This window comes from Otolemur garnettii, unplaced genomic scaffold (genome assembly GCF_000181295.1).
Source record: "Otolemur garnettii isolate 467f Iridium unplaced genomic scaffold, OtoGar3 scaffold00003, whole genome shotgun sequence".
In the NCBI taxonomy this organism is placed as follows: domain Eukaryota; kingdom Metazoa; phylum Chordata; class Mammalia; order Primates; family Galagidae; genus Otolemur; species Otolemur garnettii.
Window position 1 is genome coordinate 27,863,112 of NW_003852398.1, and position 13,715 is coordinate 27,876,826.

Below are 13,715 nucleotides of genomic sequence, written 5' to 3' on the forward strand. Positions count from 1 at the left end.
TTAGAAAAGCATATCTCTAAGTTCTGTCTGGGCAACAGCTTTATCTACTAAGGCTTTTAATTGAGCCAGAAAATCAGTGTAAGGTTCATTTCCAGATTGTATTACCTTAATAAAAGATTTAGGGATATCTCCAGGAGCCTGAACTTTTTCCCTGGCTTTAAGAAAACACAGCTTTGTTTTTACTGTAGCTACATCATGATTTTGAAGTTGTCTCTGAATCCCAGTCCTTTGACCAGACCTAGTGAGTTGTTCCCATGCTATAGAAATACCTCTCTGCTGATTTTGGCAACTCATCAGGTTGGCCTCTCCCCCCACCATGTTTTAAATTGTAAATACTATCGAGATTCAAGAATAGTTCTGGTTATCATGTCCCAATCATATGGAAAAAGTTCCTGCTCTTTTCTTTTTTAATTTTCCCAAAGCACTTAACTTTATTATCATTCCTTTTCAAACCACAAAGGGAAATTTAGAAAACATGTAAAACACAAAAGCTTTGATTCAGGGGGAAAATGAGAAAATGACACAGCCCTTAAATGGAAGGGCTTCCACAATGGTCTGTGCTGCATCAAGGTTCTGTTAAAAGGGGAGGTTCCTCCACCCCTGCTCAGAAGGTATTTGCCTTTTTAAAACAAGCTCTCTCACTAATTCTCAGCATACAAGGCCTTACTCTAATATCTTAGAATTGGTAACATTTTCTCTCTTTGAAATGCCATGCTGAACAAGACTAATCCTCAACTAATACTCAAGAACAGCAAACCAGATACCATCTGTTAGTCAGAATCTCAAACGTTAGAGGAAACACATTCCACCTGTCATTTTTTCTCTCCAAGAGCACTTGTCTAAATTTGGAACTGTGGTTCCATGGGTGTTTTATTAGGCCTATGCCTTATTCTCCACCTGAAGTTATGTTCCTCTCTGTATGACATCAGGTGAAGAATAAGTCTAAGAAGGTGGCAAGAGTCTCCTAAGCAACAGGACAAGCTTATTCCTAGAAGGCATCTCCAACAATATCCTAGGAGGTTGGTGACCTGTGAGGACATCAAGACAGAAAGGGTGTAGTAATGTGTCTCAAGGTGATGATCATGTGGGACAGCTAGGGCAGGCCTCAGGTGGCAGATAGCTTGAATAGTGCTGGAATGGAGACAGCCATCCCTGTACCTTTGTGTAGAAGCTGCTGGTGACAGGAAGCACCACCTCCTTGCTCACAGGAAATACTTTGCAGTGAGCTAGTGACTTCACTTGTCCCTCATCTGGAGAGGCCTTCATGGGAGGGAGGGGAAAGAGAATACATATGGCCACTGTGGGTCACCATCTCCAGGGCCAGCAAACCTTGGGGGTTGGGTTCACTTGGGGCTGAGGCATTCTACAATCCCACTGCCCTTCATGCCATCAAAGAAGAAGAAGTTGTGAGGAGGATCCCTTTGAGACAGAGCCTTCACAATTTCCTGTGCTAAAATCCCTCCAAGGACTGCACACATTGGGGCCATCTTGGAGAAGCAGTTTCTGACAAAGTCCTCAGGGAAAAGGTCGGGACTGACACCCTGTGAGTCAAACACATCATTTCATATCTCAAACGACATCTCAGAATCTTCCCCATATGTGTCACAAGTATCTCTTTCTTTTGCTGTGTGGAATTTCAGGAGCACTTGAAGGAGAAAGTAATCAGAAGTTGTCCGCGTCAGAGCAGCCTTTCCTTTATCACTGCTCCAGTCTACCTCCCGTATTTCTTTCACAGGGCAGAAGACCACCTTCTTTTTAACCATAGTTGTCTCAGAAGAATCAAGTTTTGCCAAAAAACATTTCCTGTAATGAATTTGGTGCTATTTTAGTGACAGATCTGGTCAATTTTAACCATGGCATCTATGGATGTGCAAGTCCATACAATATGCCTCTAGAAAATAAGGACTAAATGCCATACTTTATTATGGACTGTTTTAAATCTTTTAAGGTTTTAAAAACTCATATGGTGATCAAAGCATTGGCCTCCTTGAGATTAAGAGGAATATCAGCTGGGACACAGATTGAAGATATAAGCTTCCAAGAGTTGGGCTTCTCATCTGTCTCCCAAAAGCCCCAAGAAACCTGTTTCTCGGTCTTTTATTGAAACTTCATACAAAAGGAGTGGGGGCCCATGTACGAAGATTACATGTTTAATGGTTGCTAAGTGCTCTTTCTGCCAGACTCAACTCCCATACTGTTGCCCTATGAATGTTACAAAGTATAACACTTGCTTACTAACAAGCTAGATCTTATCTCATTAACACATGCAACTGCTTGAGGGCTTATCTCCTGGCTGAAAAACATCTCTTCAAGAGCTAGTGGCTGCTTCTATCAGTCTGGTGCTTGGTCCGCAACAATGTGTGCTTTTGTTTGGTTTATCAAATATCAGATGGCATGTAGACACTGTTTTCACTTCTTGTTTGCTATTGTTGTATATATGTCTATGTATCTATTTTGTGCCAATACCATGCTCTTTTGATTACTGTGGCCCTGTAATGTAGCCTAAAGTCCAGTAGGGTGATGCCTCCAGCTTTGTTTTTATTACAAAAAATAGCCATGGCTATCCAGGGTATTTTTCTGGTTCCATACAAAATGAAGTACTATTTTTTTCAGTGCTTCAAAGTATGATGTTGGCAGTATAATGAGGATTGCATTAAATCTGTAGATTGCTTTGGGTACAATAGACATTTGAACAATGTTGATTCTTCACAAGATCATAGTATGTTGTTCCATTTTGTTATCATCTTCTGCTTTTTTTTGGTTTCCATAATATTCTCTTTGTAAAGATCCTTCACTTTTTTGTTAGGTATATTCCTAAGTATTTCATTTTTGTTGAATCTACTGTGAAGGGAATTATGTCCTTGATTTAGTTTTCAACCTGGCTAGTATTGCATATACAAAGGCTACTAATTTGTGAACATTGATTTTTATAGTCTGAGACATTAATGTATATTGTGACCAAATCTCTGAGTGTTTTGGTTGAGTCTCTGGGATTTTATAAGTACATATCAACAACAATTAGCATGATTTGACCTTCTCTGTCCTCATTTGGATGCCCTTTAGAGCCTTCTCTTTCCTGATTGCATTGCCAAGAATTTCCAGCACAATGTTGAATAATAATAGTAACAATGGACCTTGTTTTATTACTATTAAATTATACCTCAGTGAATTTATGGTATACAATGTATTCATGTGATATACAATGTGGACAGCTTACATCAAACTTGTTAGCATAACTATCACCTCACTTATTTATGGTGGTAAGACATTTATACTCTACTCTTAATAGTTTTAAATGGAGCACTGTATTATGCACATTAGAAGAGGTCCCACCACATATCCTCCATCCTCCCAGTCATCCCTTCCCCTCTCTCTCCTCTTCCTTCCTTCTTTCTGGACTACAGTTTTGTTTTACTATTGGCATGAATGTGTAGGTGATTATGCATTCACTTCATAATAGTACATTGGATACTTTTTCTTCCATTCTTGAGATACTTTACTAAGAAGAATATGTTCAAGTTCCATCCAGGTAAACATAAAAGATGTAAAGTTTCCCTCTTTATTATGGCTGTGTAGTATTCCATGGTATACATACACCATCTTTTGTTAATCCATTCGTGGATTGATGGGCACTTGGGCTCTTCCCTGACTTGGCAATTAAGAACTGGGCTACAATAAAGATTCTGGTACATATGTCTTTGTTGTCAAATGAGTTTAGATCATCTAGGTATATACCTAGTAGAGGAACTGCAGGATGGAATCACAGATCTACTTTTAGTTTCTTGAGTATTCTCCAATGTTCTTTTTTAAAATGTCCTATTAGCTTGCATTCTCAGCAGCAGTGCAGAAGTATTCCCTTCTCTCCAAATCCATGCCAACAGCTGTAGTTTTGGGATTTTGTGATGTTGGCTAATATTACTGAACTTAGATGACATCTCAAAGAGGTTTTTATTTCCATTTCTCTGATGATTAAAGATAATGAGCATTATTTCATGTGTTTGTAGGCCATGTGACTGTCTTCTTCAGAGAAGCTTCTGTTCAAGTCTGTTGCCCCCAAAGAAATGGGGTTATTTGTTCTTTTCTTATTGATTAGTTTGAGTTCTCTGTGGATTCTAGTTATCACAACATTGTCAGAAGCATAACATGCGAATATCTTCTCCCATTCTGAAGGCTATCTGTTTGCTCTACTTACTGTGTTCTTGGCTGTGCAGAAGATTTTTAGTTTGATAAGATCCGAGTAATATATTTTTTGGACTGCTTCAGTTGCCAGGGTGGTCCTCCTGTTAAAAAATTTTCCCAGGCCAATTTCTTCCAGTGATTTCCATGCACTCTCTTCTAGTATTTTCATAGTTTCATGTCTTAAATTTAATTCTTTTATCCAGTGAGAATAAATTTATGTTAATGGTGAAAGGGGAGGGTTGAGATTCAGTCTTCTACAGGTCACCAGCGAGTTCAACTAGCACCCTTCATTAAATATGGAATCTTTCTCCCAATGAACGTTTTTGATAGGTTTATGAAAGATCTAATAATGATAAGTAGCTGGGTTCAACTCATGGTTATGTCTTTGTTATATAGATTTACTTCACTGTTTCTGTGCCAGGACCATGCTGTTTTGATCCCTATACATTTATACGATAGCCTGAAGTCTAATAACGTGATACTTCCAGATTTGTTTTTGTTCCCAAGTAATTTGTTGGCTAATTGAGTTTTTTCTGATTCCAAAATGAAGTACTATTTTTTCAAGCTCTTTAAAGTTTGACAATGTGCTTTAATAGGGATTGTATTAAATCTATAGTTTGCTTTGTGTAGTATGGACATTTTAACAATGTTAAGTGTTCTGAACATGAAAGGATGCTGAGTATGATCGAAAGCTTTTTCTACATCAATTGAGAGAATTATACTGTCTTTGTTTTTTTATTTTATTTATGTGATGTATTGTATTTATAGTTTATGTATGGTGAACCAAACTTGTAACCCTGGGATAAAATGAACTTTATCATGGTGTATAATTTTTTGATATGTTGTTGACTTCTGTTTGCTTGAGTCTTATTGGATATTTCTGCACCAATCGTCATTACAGATATTGATCTATAAATTTCTTTTCTTGTTGGGCCTTTTTCTGGTTTGGGGATCTGGGTGATATTTGCTTCATATAATGTGTTGGGAAGTATTCCTTCTTTTCTATGTTTTGGAAAAGGTTATGTAATATAGGTATCATTTTATCTTGAGAGGCTTGATCAATTTGAATGTGAAGACATCTGATCCCGGACTTTTCTTTTGGGGAGGTTTCACATAGTTGATGCTATTTCAATGCTTGATATGGGTGTATTCCAAATTTCTAACTCTTTCTGGCTGAGTCTAGGAAGGTGGTGGTATTGGTCCTTTTTCTCCAAATTTTTATATTTCAGAGAATAGAGATTTTTTAGTAATAATCATTGAGGATTTTTTAATTTCTGAAGTACCACTTGTTATTTCTCCTTCATCATTTCTGATTAGTAATATCAGAGATTTTACTTTTCTGTTACTGGTTAGGTTAGCCAATGTTTTAACAATTTTGTTAATTTTTTCAAAAAAACAACTTTTTGTTTTGTTGATCTTCTGAATGATTCTTTTGTTTTCAATTTCATTTAATTCTGCTCTAATTTTGGTTATTTCTTTTCTTCTCTTGAGTTTGGGGTTGGAATGTGCTTTCATTTTCAGTTGCATGAGATAGCCCATTAAGTTGTTGGGTTCATCTCTTTCTTTTTCCTTGATGAAGGCTTCCAACACTATAAATTTCCCTCAGAGGTCTACCTTTGCAGTATCTGATAGGTTTTCATAATTTGTGTCTTCATTGTCATTTGGTTCTAAGAGTTTGGTGATTTTCTTCCCAATCTCATCTTTGACCCAGGTATTGTTAAGCATAAGGTTATTTAGTTTCCATGACTTCGTTTGAGTATGAAGATTCCTATTGTAGTTGAGTTCAAATTTTATTCCATGATAATCAAAAAGGATACAGCAAAGGAATAATTCCCATGCTTTAAATTTCCTGAGGTTAATCTTGTGTCCTGAGATATGATTTAATTTGGAGGATGATCCATGGGCTGATGAGAAGAATGTGTATTCAGTTTTATTAGGATGAAATGTTCTGTAGATATCTGTTATGTTCATTCATTCTAGGGTGAATGGTTCATTATTTCTTTGTTTATTTTCTTCTTGGAGTATCATCCAGAACTGCCAAAGGGCTGTAAAAGTCTTCAACTATTACAGTCCTGGAAGATATCAAATTATTCCTATGTCTTAGGTTTTCCTTATAAATTGAAGAGCATTTTGTTAGGGTGCATAAATGTGAAATATTGAAATCTCTTCACGTTGGGTGTTTCCCTTGAGAAATATGTAGTGTCCATCCTTATCTTTCCTTATCTTTGTTGGTTTTACACATATTTTTTCTGCAATAGCAACCTCTGCTTTTTTTTTTTTATTGCTTTTTGTCTGTGTTATAGATGTCTATTCTTTCACCCTAGGACCTGTTTCATCCTTTAAGGTAAGATGACATTCTTGTATGCAACAAATATCTGGCCTGAGTTTTTTAATCCACCCAGTCATCCTGTACCTCTTTAGAGGTCAATTCAACACATTCACAGTAATTGACAGGATTGATAGGCATGGTAATGTTTTAGGTGCTGTTTTTCAAACGTCTAGAGGATATTTTTAATTCTTTCACCCTTGTGGGAGGTAGATTTTATTCAATAATTTCTGGGGGAGGTTACTTTGATGGTAGACCATTGTGCTGGTCATTGTGGAAAATAGATTTGAGTATATCCTGGTTCAGTTATGGCAAATTTCCTGAACATGTGTATGTCAGTAAAGTATTTGATTTCTCCATTAAAAATGAAACTCATTTTAGCTGGATATAGGATCCCGGGCTGAAAATTGTTTTGTTTTAGGAGATTAAAGTTCAATGACCATCTTCTTCTCGCTTGAAAAGTTTTGCTTGAGAGATCTGCAATCATTCTAATATTTCTCCCTTTGTAGGTAGTGTTTTTCTTAAGTCTGGCTGCTTGCAGAATTTTCTCCTTCTTATTAACTTTGACAAGTTAATTATAAGGTATCTAGGAGATGTTTTATTTGGATTGAGTCTTGCTGGTGTTCTCTAACTGTCTACTTTCTTAATTTCTGTATCTCTTGCCATTCTTGGGAAATTCTCCTGTATGATATCTTGGAGGAGAGCAGGCATCCTCAAACTATGGCCTGTGGACCACATGCTTCTGCTGAGGACAAATCTGGCCTTCCAGGTGTTTTTGCCGCAGTTGCCTATCCTGCTTAGTAACTAAGTTGTCCTGGGGCCCACAGTCCAGCTCTCCAGTGGTCTGAGGGACAGTCAACTGACCCCCTGTTTAAAAAGTTTAAGGACCCCTGGAATAGAGCATCTGTTCCTTTTGGACCATTGTCTTCTTCTCCAGGAATTCCTATAAGATGAATGTTTGATCTTTGGAGTGGTCCCACAACTCTTAGAGAATGATTTGTTTTTCTTCTCCACTTCTCTGCATCTTTGAGCATTTGGAAGCATTCAAAAGCTTTCTCTTTAACTTCAGAGATCCTTTCTTTTGCCTGCTCCACTCTATTACAGAGGATTTCTACCATGTTACAAAACTCCTCAACTTTCTCATTTGCTTGAGCTCTGCTATTTTTCTTTTCATTATGTCATATCCTTGGTCATTTTGTCTATGAATTCACTGACTTCTTGAGAAACCTTTTGAAGTACTCTTTATATTTCTATTTCCATTTTTTTCTCCATTTTAATCATTTTATTTGCCATCCATATTCTGAATTCTATTTCTGACATTTCAGCCATTTTTCAATGCATGGCATTGTCTGTTTTATCTCCTTTGTCATTCCTTGGGGGAATTGATCTACTCTGATTATTCATGTTGTCAGAGTTCTTCTGCTGGTTCTGCCTCATGAGTATTTTGTGCAATTGGGCTATTAAAAGTGGCAGGATAAGATTGGATTTGGTGCCCCAGGAAGTAGAATTAATACACCCTTAATCAATTAGCTAAAGCTTATGACTGTGAGTTTTCCCCTACAGCCTTAAAAAGGTCCCTTTCAGAGCTGTAAGCTGAAGACTCTGAATACCTGTTTAGTAAGGGAGGGCAAGCTAGCTCTTTCCTGAATTCATCCACTTCTACCCAATCCTAAGGAGTTGAGGTATTAGGCTGGAATTTCATCTGGGCAGCAATACAAGTAACTGTGGTGCTCTCCCTCCCACAAGCTATAGCTAATAAAGGAGATTCAGTCCTTTCCCACTTCAAAACAACCTCCTGTCAACCTCAGATGGACCCTGGGTAGAAAGCTAGGACAAGAGTTCCAAACAGATTAACCCAGATAGTACAATCACTGCTCAATAGGGAGACTTTAAATGGTCTCTCATTACCTGATGGTAGAAATACAAAGAGAGTTCCAACTGGCATACACAAGGAAATTCAGGAAACATCTAGGGCATAAGCAGGACAGAGGCATTAGCATCTCTACTCTTGTAAGTCCAAATTCAGCATCAGTTCACCTGTCCTTGAATGTACAAATCTGGCATTTCCACCCAGCCCTTGAAAGTTGAAACTGTATGTCATCAGCTCTACCTTTTAACCAGGTGTCAGAGGCTCTGCCCTTGAAAGTCTCAACTGGGCATCAGCAGACATCTCTTGTATGTCCCAACCAGGGAACAGTGGCTCTACCCTTGTATATCCAAACCAGGCATCGGCACCCCAACTTTGAAAGACCAAATTGGTCATAAGTGGCTCTGCCCTTGAAAGTCCTAATGGGGTCAACACCCCTGCCCAGATTGTCCTAACTGGTGTCAGTGGCTTCTCTCTTAAAAGTCTGAATAGGGATTAGTGCTGCAGCCTGAAGCGCAATGTCATACCCATTTCTCTCTCCCAAATGTACCTCTTTTCCTGCATCCCCCTGCCTCCACTTGAATCACTGTTTTTGTGCTGCTATCCATGCAATGCCCAGACCTCCTAGGACATGGGTTCTGAACCTTTGGGTCTCAACCCCCTTGGGGATTGTATGACCCTTTACCAAGGGTCACATAAATACATCCTACATATCAGATATTTACATTACAATTCATAACAGTAGCAAAATTACAGTTATGAAGTAGCAATGAAAATCATTTTAATTTTGGGAGTTACCACAACATGAGAAACTGTATTAAAGGGTCGCAGCATTAGGAAAGTTGAGAATCACTGTCCTAGGGAATGGCCACACAGTACGGGCTCTGTAGCATGTATAAGTTCAGACCACCATGGAAGTGGGGAAGAGTAGACTTAGTCAAATTTTGCGAAGAATATTTGTTCAGTTTTATTATTGGCAAGATGTTGCCTAGGCTCATAGGGAGGACCTCTCTGGAGGAGGAGTCACAGTAGTTAGTGGCTCTGTCCCATGGAATAAAATGAGAGGTCATTTGTCCCCTACTCGGTTGTAGAGAGACTATGCAAGTCTCTCGCTTGAGGGAGGGGTCTCTTGTCTTCATGGTGATGGGCTTTGTACCTGGAACTTATTCACTAGGAGCCTCCTTATTGAAGTCATAGGTTGCCAAGAGCTGAGATAATGTGTATTTGTCTATCTTCTTTCCTATCTCAGCTCCCTTCCTTCAGTTTCAGAGACCCAGCATGTCCAGAATTTCTCCTTCTCTTCAGGAGCTTCTGGTGAAAGTTGCCTCTAGTTGGCCATCTTTTTTTTCCTTGATAGTGGACATTCTTGTCCAGTTCCAGTTGTTAGTGGAAAAGCTTTCAATTTTACTCCATTCAGTATGATGTTAGCTGTGGGTTTGTCATAGATGGCTTTAATCAGCTTAAGAAATATGCTACCTATGCCTATGTTCTCAAGTGTTCTTGTTAGAAAAGGATGCTGAATTTTTTCAAATGCTTTTTGTACATCTATTTAAAGGATCATATGGTCTTTGTTTTTGCTTTTGTTGATATGGTGAATTACCTTGAAGGATTTCTTATGTTAAATGAGCCTTACATCCCATGGATTAAGTCTACTTGACTGGAATGTATCATTTTATTAATTGGTAGCTGTAATCTATTAGCTAAGATTTGTTGAGGATTTGCATTGATATTCATTAGTGAAATTGATCTGTAGTTTTCCTTTTTAGTTAGGTCCTTTCCTGGAAAGGAATCAGGGTGACGTTTGCTTTATAGAACATGTTGGGAAAGCCCTGCTTTCTCAATGTTTTGGAAAAGGTTCTCCAGTATAGGTATCTCACCTTTGAAGGTGTGATAAAACGTTGGTGTAAAGACTTCTGTTCCTACACTTTTTATTGTTGGAAGCCTTTTCATTGTTACTTCACTCTCAGTGCTTGATATTGGGCTTTTCTTCTTGGTTAAGTCTAGGGAGATGTTTTGATTCCAGTTATTGGTCCATTTTCTCCACATTGTCAAATTGATGGGCATAGAATTTTTGTAGTAGTCAGTAGAATCTCTTGTATCTCGGTGGTATTAGTTGTTATTTCCCCCTTTTCATTTCTGATTGAGGGTATAAAATATCTTAATTTTCTATTTCTAGGTAATCTGGTCAATGGTTTATCAATTTTGTTCATTTTTTTATATGACCAACCTTTTGTTTGATTAATTTTCTGAATAATTCCTTTGCTTTCCAAATTCATTTATTTCTGATTTAATTTTGGTTCTTTTCTTCTGCTAGGTTTGGGACAGGATTTGTCTTCCTTCCCATTTCTTTAAGATGATTCATTAGATCTTTGATGTTTTCTTCTTTATGTTTTATGAATGTGGGGATCTAATATAATAAATTTCCCTTTTAGGATTGAGTTTTCATTGTCCTGCTTCAGGTTTGGTAGCTTGTTTTGTCATTGTTGTTATGTTTAAGGAAGTTAATGATTTCCCGTTTTGTCTCTTCCTTGACCCAACTGTCACACAGCATAAGGTTGTTTAGTTTCCATGCCTTTGTGCAGGGATGAAAACTTTGTTGGAGTTGAGTTCCACCTTTATTGCCTTGTGGTTTGAATAGTTATAAGTTATAATTTTAATTCTTTTGATCTTGTTGAAGTTTGATTTGTATGCTAAGATGACATCTATTTTGGAGAATGTTCCATGGGCAGACAAAAAGACTGTATACATCTATATATGTCAAAAGTTATGTTTATGTCTATTAAGCATAGTTGTTCTAGGGTCACATTTAAGTCTCTTGTATCTTCGTTTAGTTTCTCTTTACAGGATCTGTCAAGCTCTGTAAGAGGACTATTAAATTTCCCTACCATTATGGTGTTATAGGATATCATGTTGCTTGGACCAATTAAGGTCTATTTCACAAATCTGTGAGCATTTGTGTTGGTTGCATACATTTTTAGAATTTAAATGTCCTCTTGGTATATTATTCCCTTGACCAAAATGAAGTATCCATCTTTGTCTTTTGTGACTTTAGTAGCTTTACACCCACCTATATTTGAAAGTAAGATTATGACCCCACCATTCTTCTGATTTCCATTTGCCAAAAATATTGTTTTCCATTCCTTCACCCAGAGTCTTGTTTTGTCCACCCAAGCTAGTTGTGTTTCTTGTAGACAGCACACAAATGGCTTTTGCTTTTTTTTTTTTTTTTTTTTTAATGCAGTTTTTCTGGGGCTGGGTTTGAATTCACCACTTCTGGCATATGGGGCCGGCGCCTTACCCCTTTGATCCACAGGTGCTTCCCGGCTTTTGCTTTTTTATGCAATCAGCCAGTCTGTGCCTCCTCATTGCGGAATTCATGACATTAACATATCCTAAGAAAATTGGTAAGTATGATGGAGTTTTATTCATCTTATTTTGTGAAAGTCCATTGCTTAGTTTACCTCTATGTCATTGTTGAAGCTCAGTTTTGTTTTTCAATGTCTGGATGTTCTTTGTGACAGTCAGTGTAGAGAATAGTATTAATAAGTATTATAGAGCTGGTCTTGTTGTGGCAAACTTCTTTAATGTTTGCATATCAGTAAAAGATTTGATTTCTCTATCAATTTTTAAACTTAGCTCAGCAAGACATATAATTCTAGGTTGAAAATTGCATTTTTAAAAAAAGATTAAAAGTAGAAGATCATTCTCTTTTGACTTGAGAAGTTTCATTTGAGAAGTCCCTGTCACCCTGATGCCTCTGCCCCTGTGGGTCAATTGCTGCTTATTCCTGTTTGCTTGCAGAATTTTCTCTTTTATCTTGACTTTGGACGTGTTCAGGAGATGTGTCTCGGAGAAGCTCTGTTTGAGTGGAGAGGTCTTAGAGTTTCATATCCCTCTAGGAGGAGTGTATCAGAATCTTTGGTGATACTTGGGAAATTTTCATTTATGATATACTCAAGTATGGCTTCCATTCCCCTGGGGCATTCTTCTTTCCCATCTGGGATACATATAATTTGTATTTTTAAACACTTTACAAAAACACATAATTCTTTTTAGTGAATGTTCTGTTTTCTTTCTCTTCTTTTCTGTCTCTTTAACTGCCTGTGTTAACTTAAGAGTTTTATACTCAAGCACTGATATTCTTTCTTCTCCAGGGTCCAATGTATTATTCATACCTTCTACTACATTTTTAAGTTCCTTGATTACTTCAATTCCTTAAGCTCCACTATATCTTTTCTATATTCTTCATATCTTTATTTTATTATTTGGTTCTGTTTTTGGATTTCCTTTGGTTATTTTCCACTTTCTCAGCAATTTCCTTCATTATTGTTCTGATCCATGTATTCAATTCCCTTTCTGTCATTTCTAACATTTCTGTTTGGTCAACTCCCCTGCAGTAGCTACTTTATGATCCCTTGTAGGGTGTGTTGCTCTATTCTGTTTTTTCATGTTGCGGGGATATTTCTAAAGGTTCTTCCTCATGACTGAATTCTTCTTTTCTGCTTCCTTACCCTACCATTTCCTTTCACTTTGTTCTCCTCTTTAAGTTTTCTTTTCACTGTCCATAGGTGTTGAAGTGTCCTTTTAGTATAGGACCAAAGGAAGAGAAGAGTGAGGAATAAAAAGGGAGAAAAGATAGAAAGAAAAGAAAGGGGATATAAAAGGAAAGAATGTCAAAAAGAGGAGAAGAATAGTAAGAGAGAGACATGAGTGATAGTGGGGTTCAGCAGGGTGCTTTGACCTGCAATCACAATTCCCAGCTTCTGGGAGGCTGGGTTGGGTGAGTCCCTTGAGTTTAGGAGCTCTTTACAAGCTTGAGAAGTAATAAGACCCCAGAAGAAGAAAACAAAAACAAAAAACAATGGTTTGTCACTGGGGGACCTACCATTAGCATGCGTCCAAAGGTAAAAGCTAGAAGGACCCCCTATACCAGGTCTTCTTGAGCCAGGCCAATGCCATGGCACCCTGTCCCTGGCCTCCAAGGAGGTTGATCCCATAAATGGAATACAAATTGACAATGAATAAACAGATCAGAAAAAGAGAAATATTAATAATAATGATAAAAGTGTATAAAGAGAATTGAAAATAAAATCAAATAAGGTGTAAGAAAAGAAGGTATATCTTAGTTGCTATTTGATAAATTCATGTGAGAAAGATAAGAAAATTTGAAAAATTGTTACAAAAGAGTGGGAAAAGAAGAGAAATAGAATAGAATGAAAAGATAAAGGGAGTAGAAAAACTGTACTCAGAATGGAGCCCTTGTTATTGAAGAAAGTAAAAAATACTATAAAAGAAAACAAAATAAATTAACAAAAAATCTTAAGGGAGAATATTATATTAAAA

At 37.3% G+C, this 13,715-nt stretch overlaps 1 pseudogene; it reads right to left on the reverse strand.

The window, feature by feature from the left end:
• Positions 1 to 1,343: 1,343 nt before the first annotated feature.
• LOC111726117 lies at positions 1,344 to 13,266 on the reverse strand (annotated as a pseudogene).
• Positions 13,267 to 13,715: the final 449 nt, after the last annotated feature.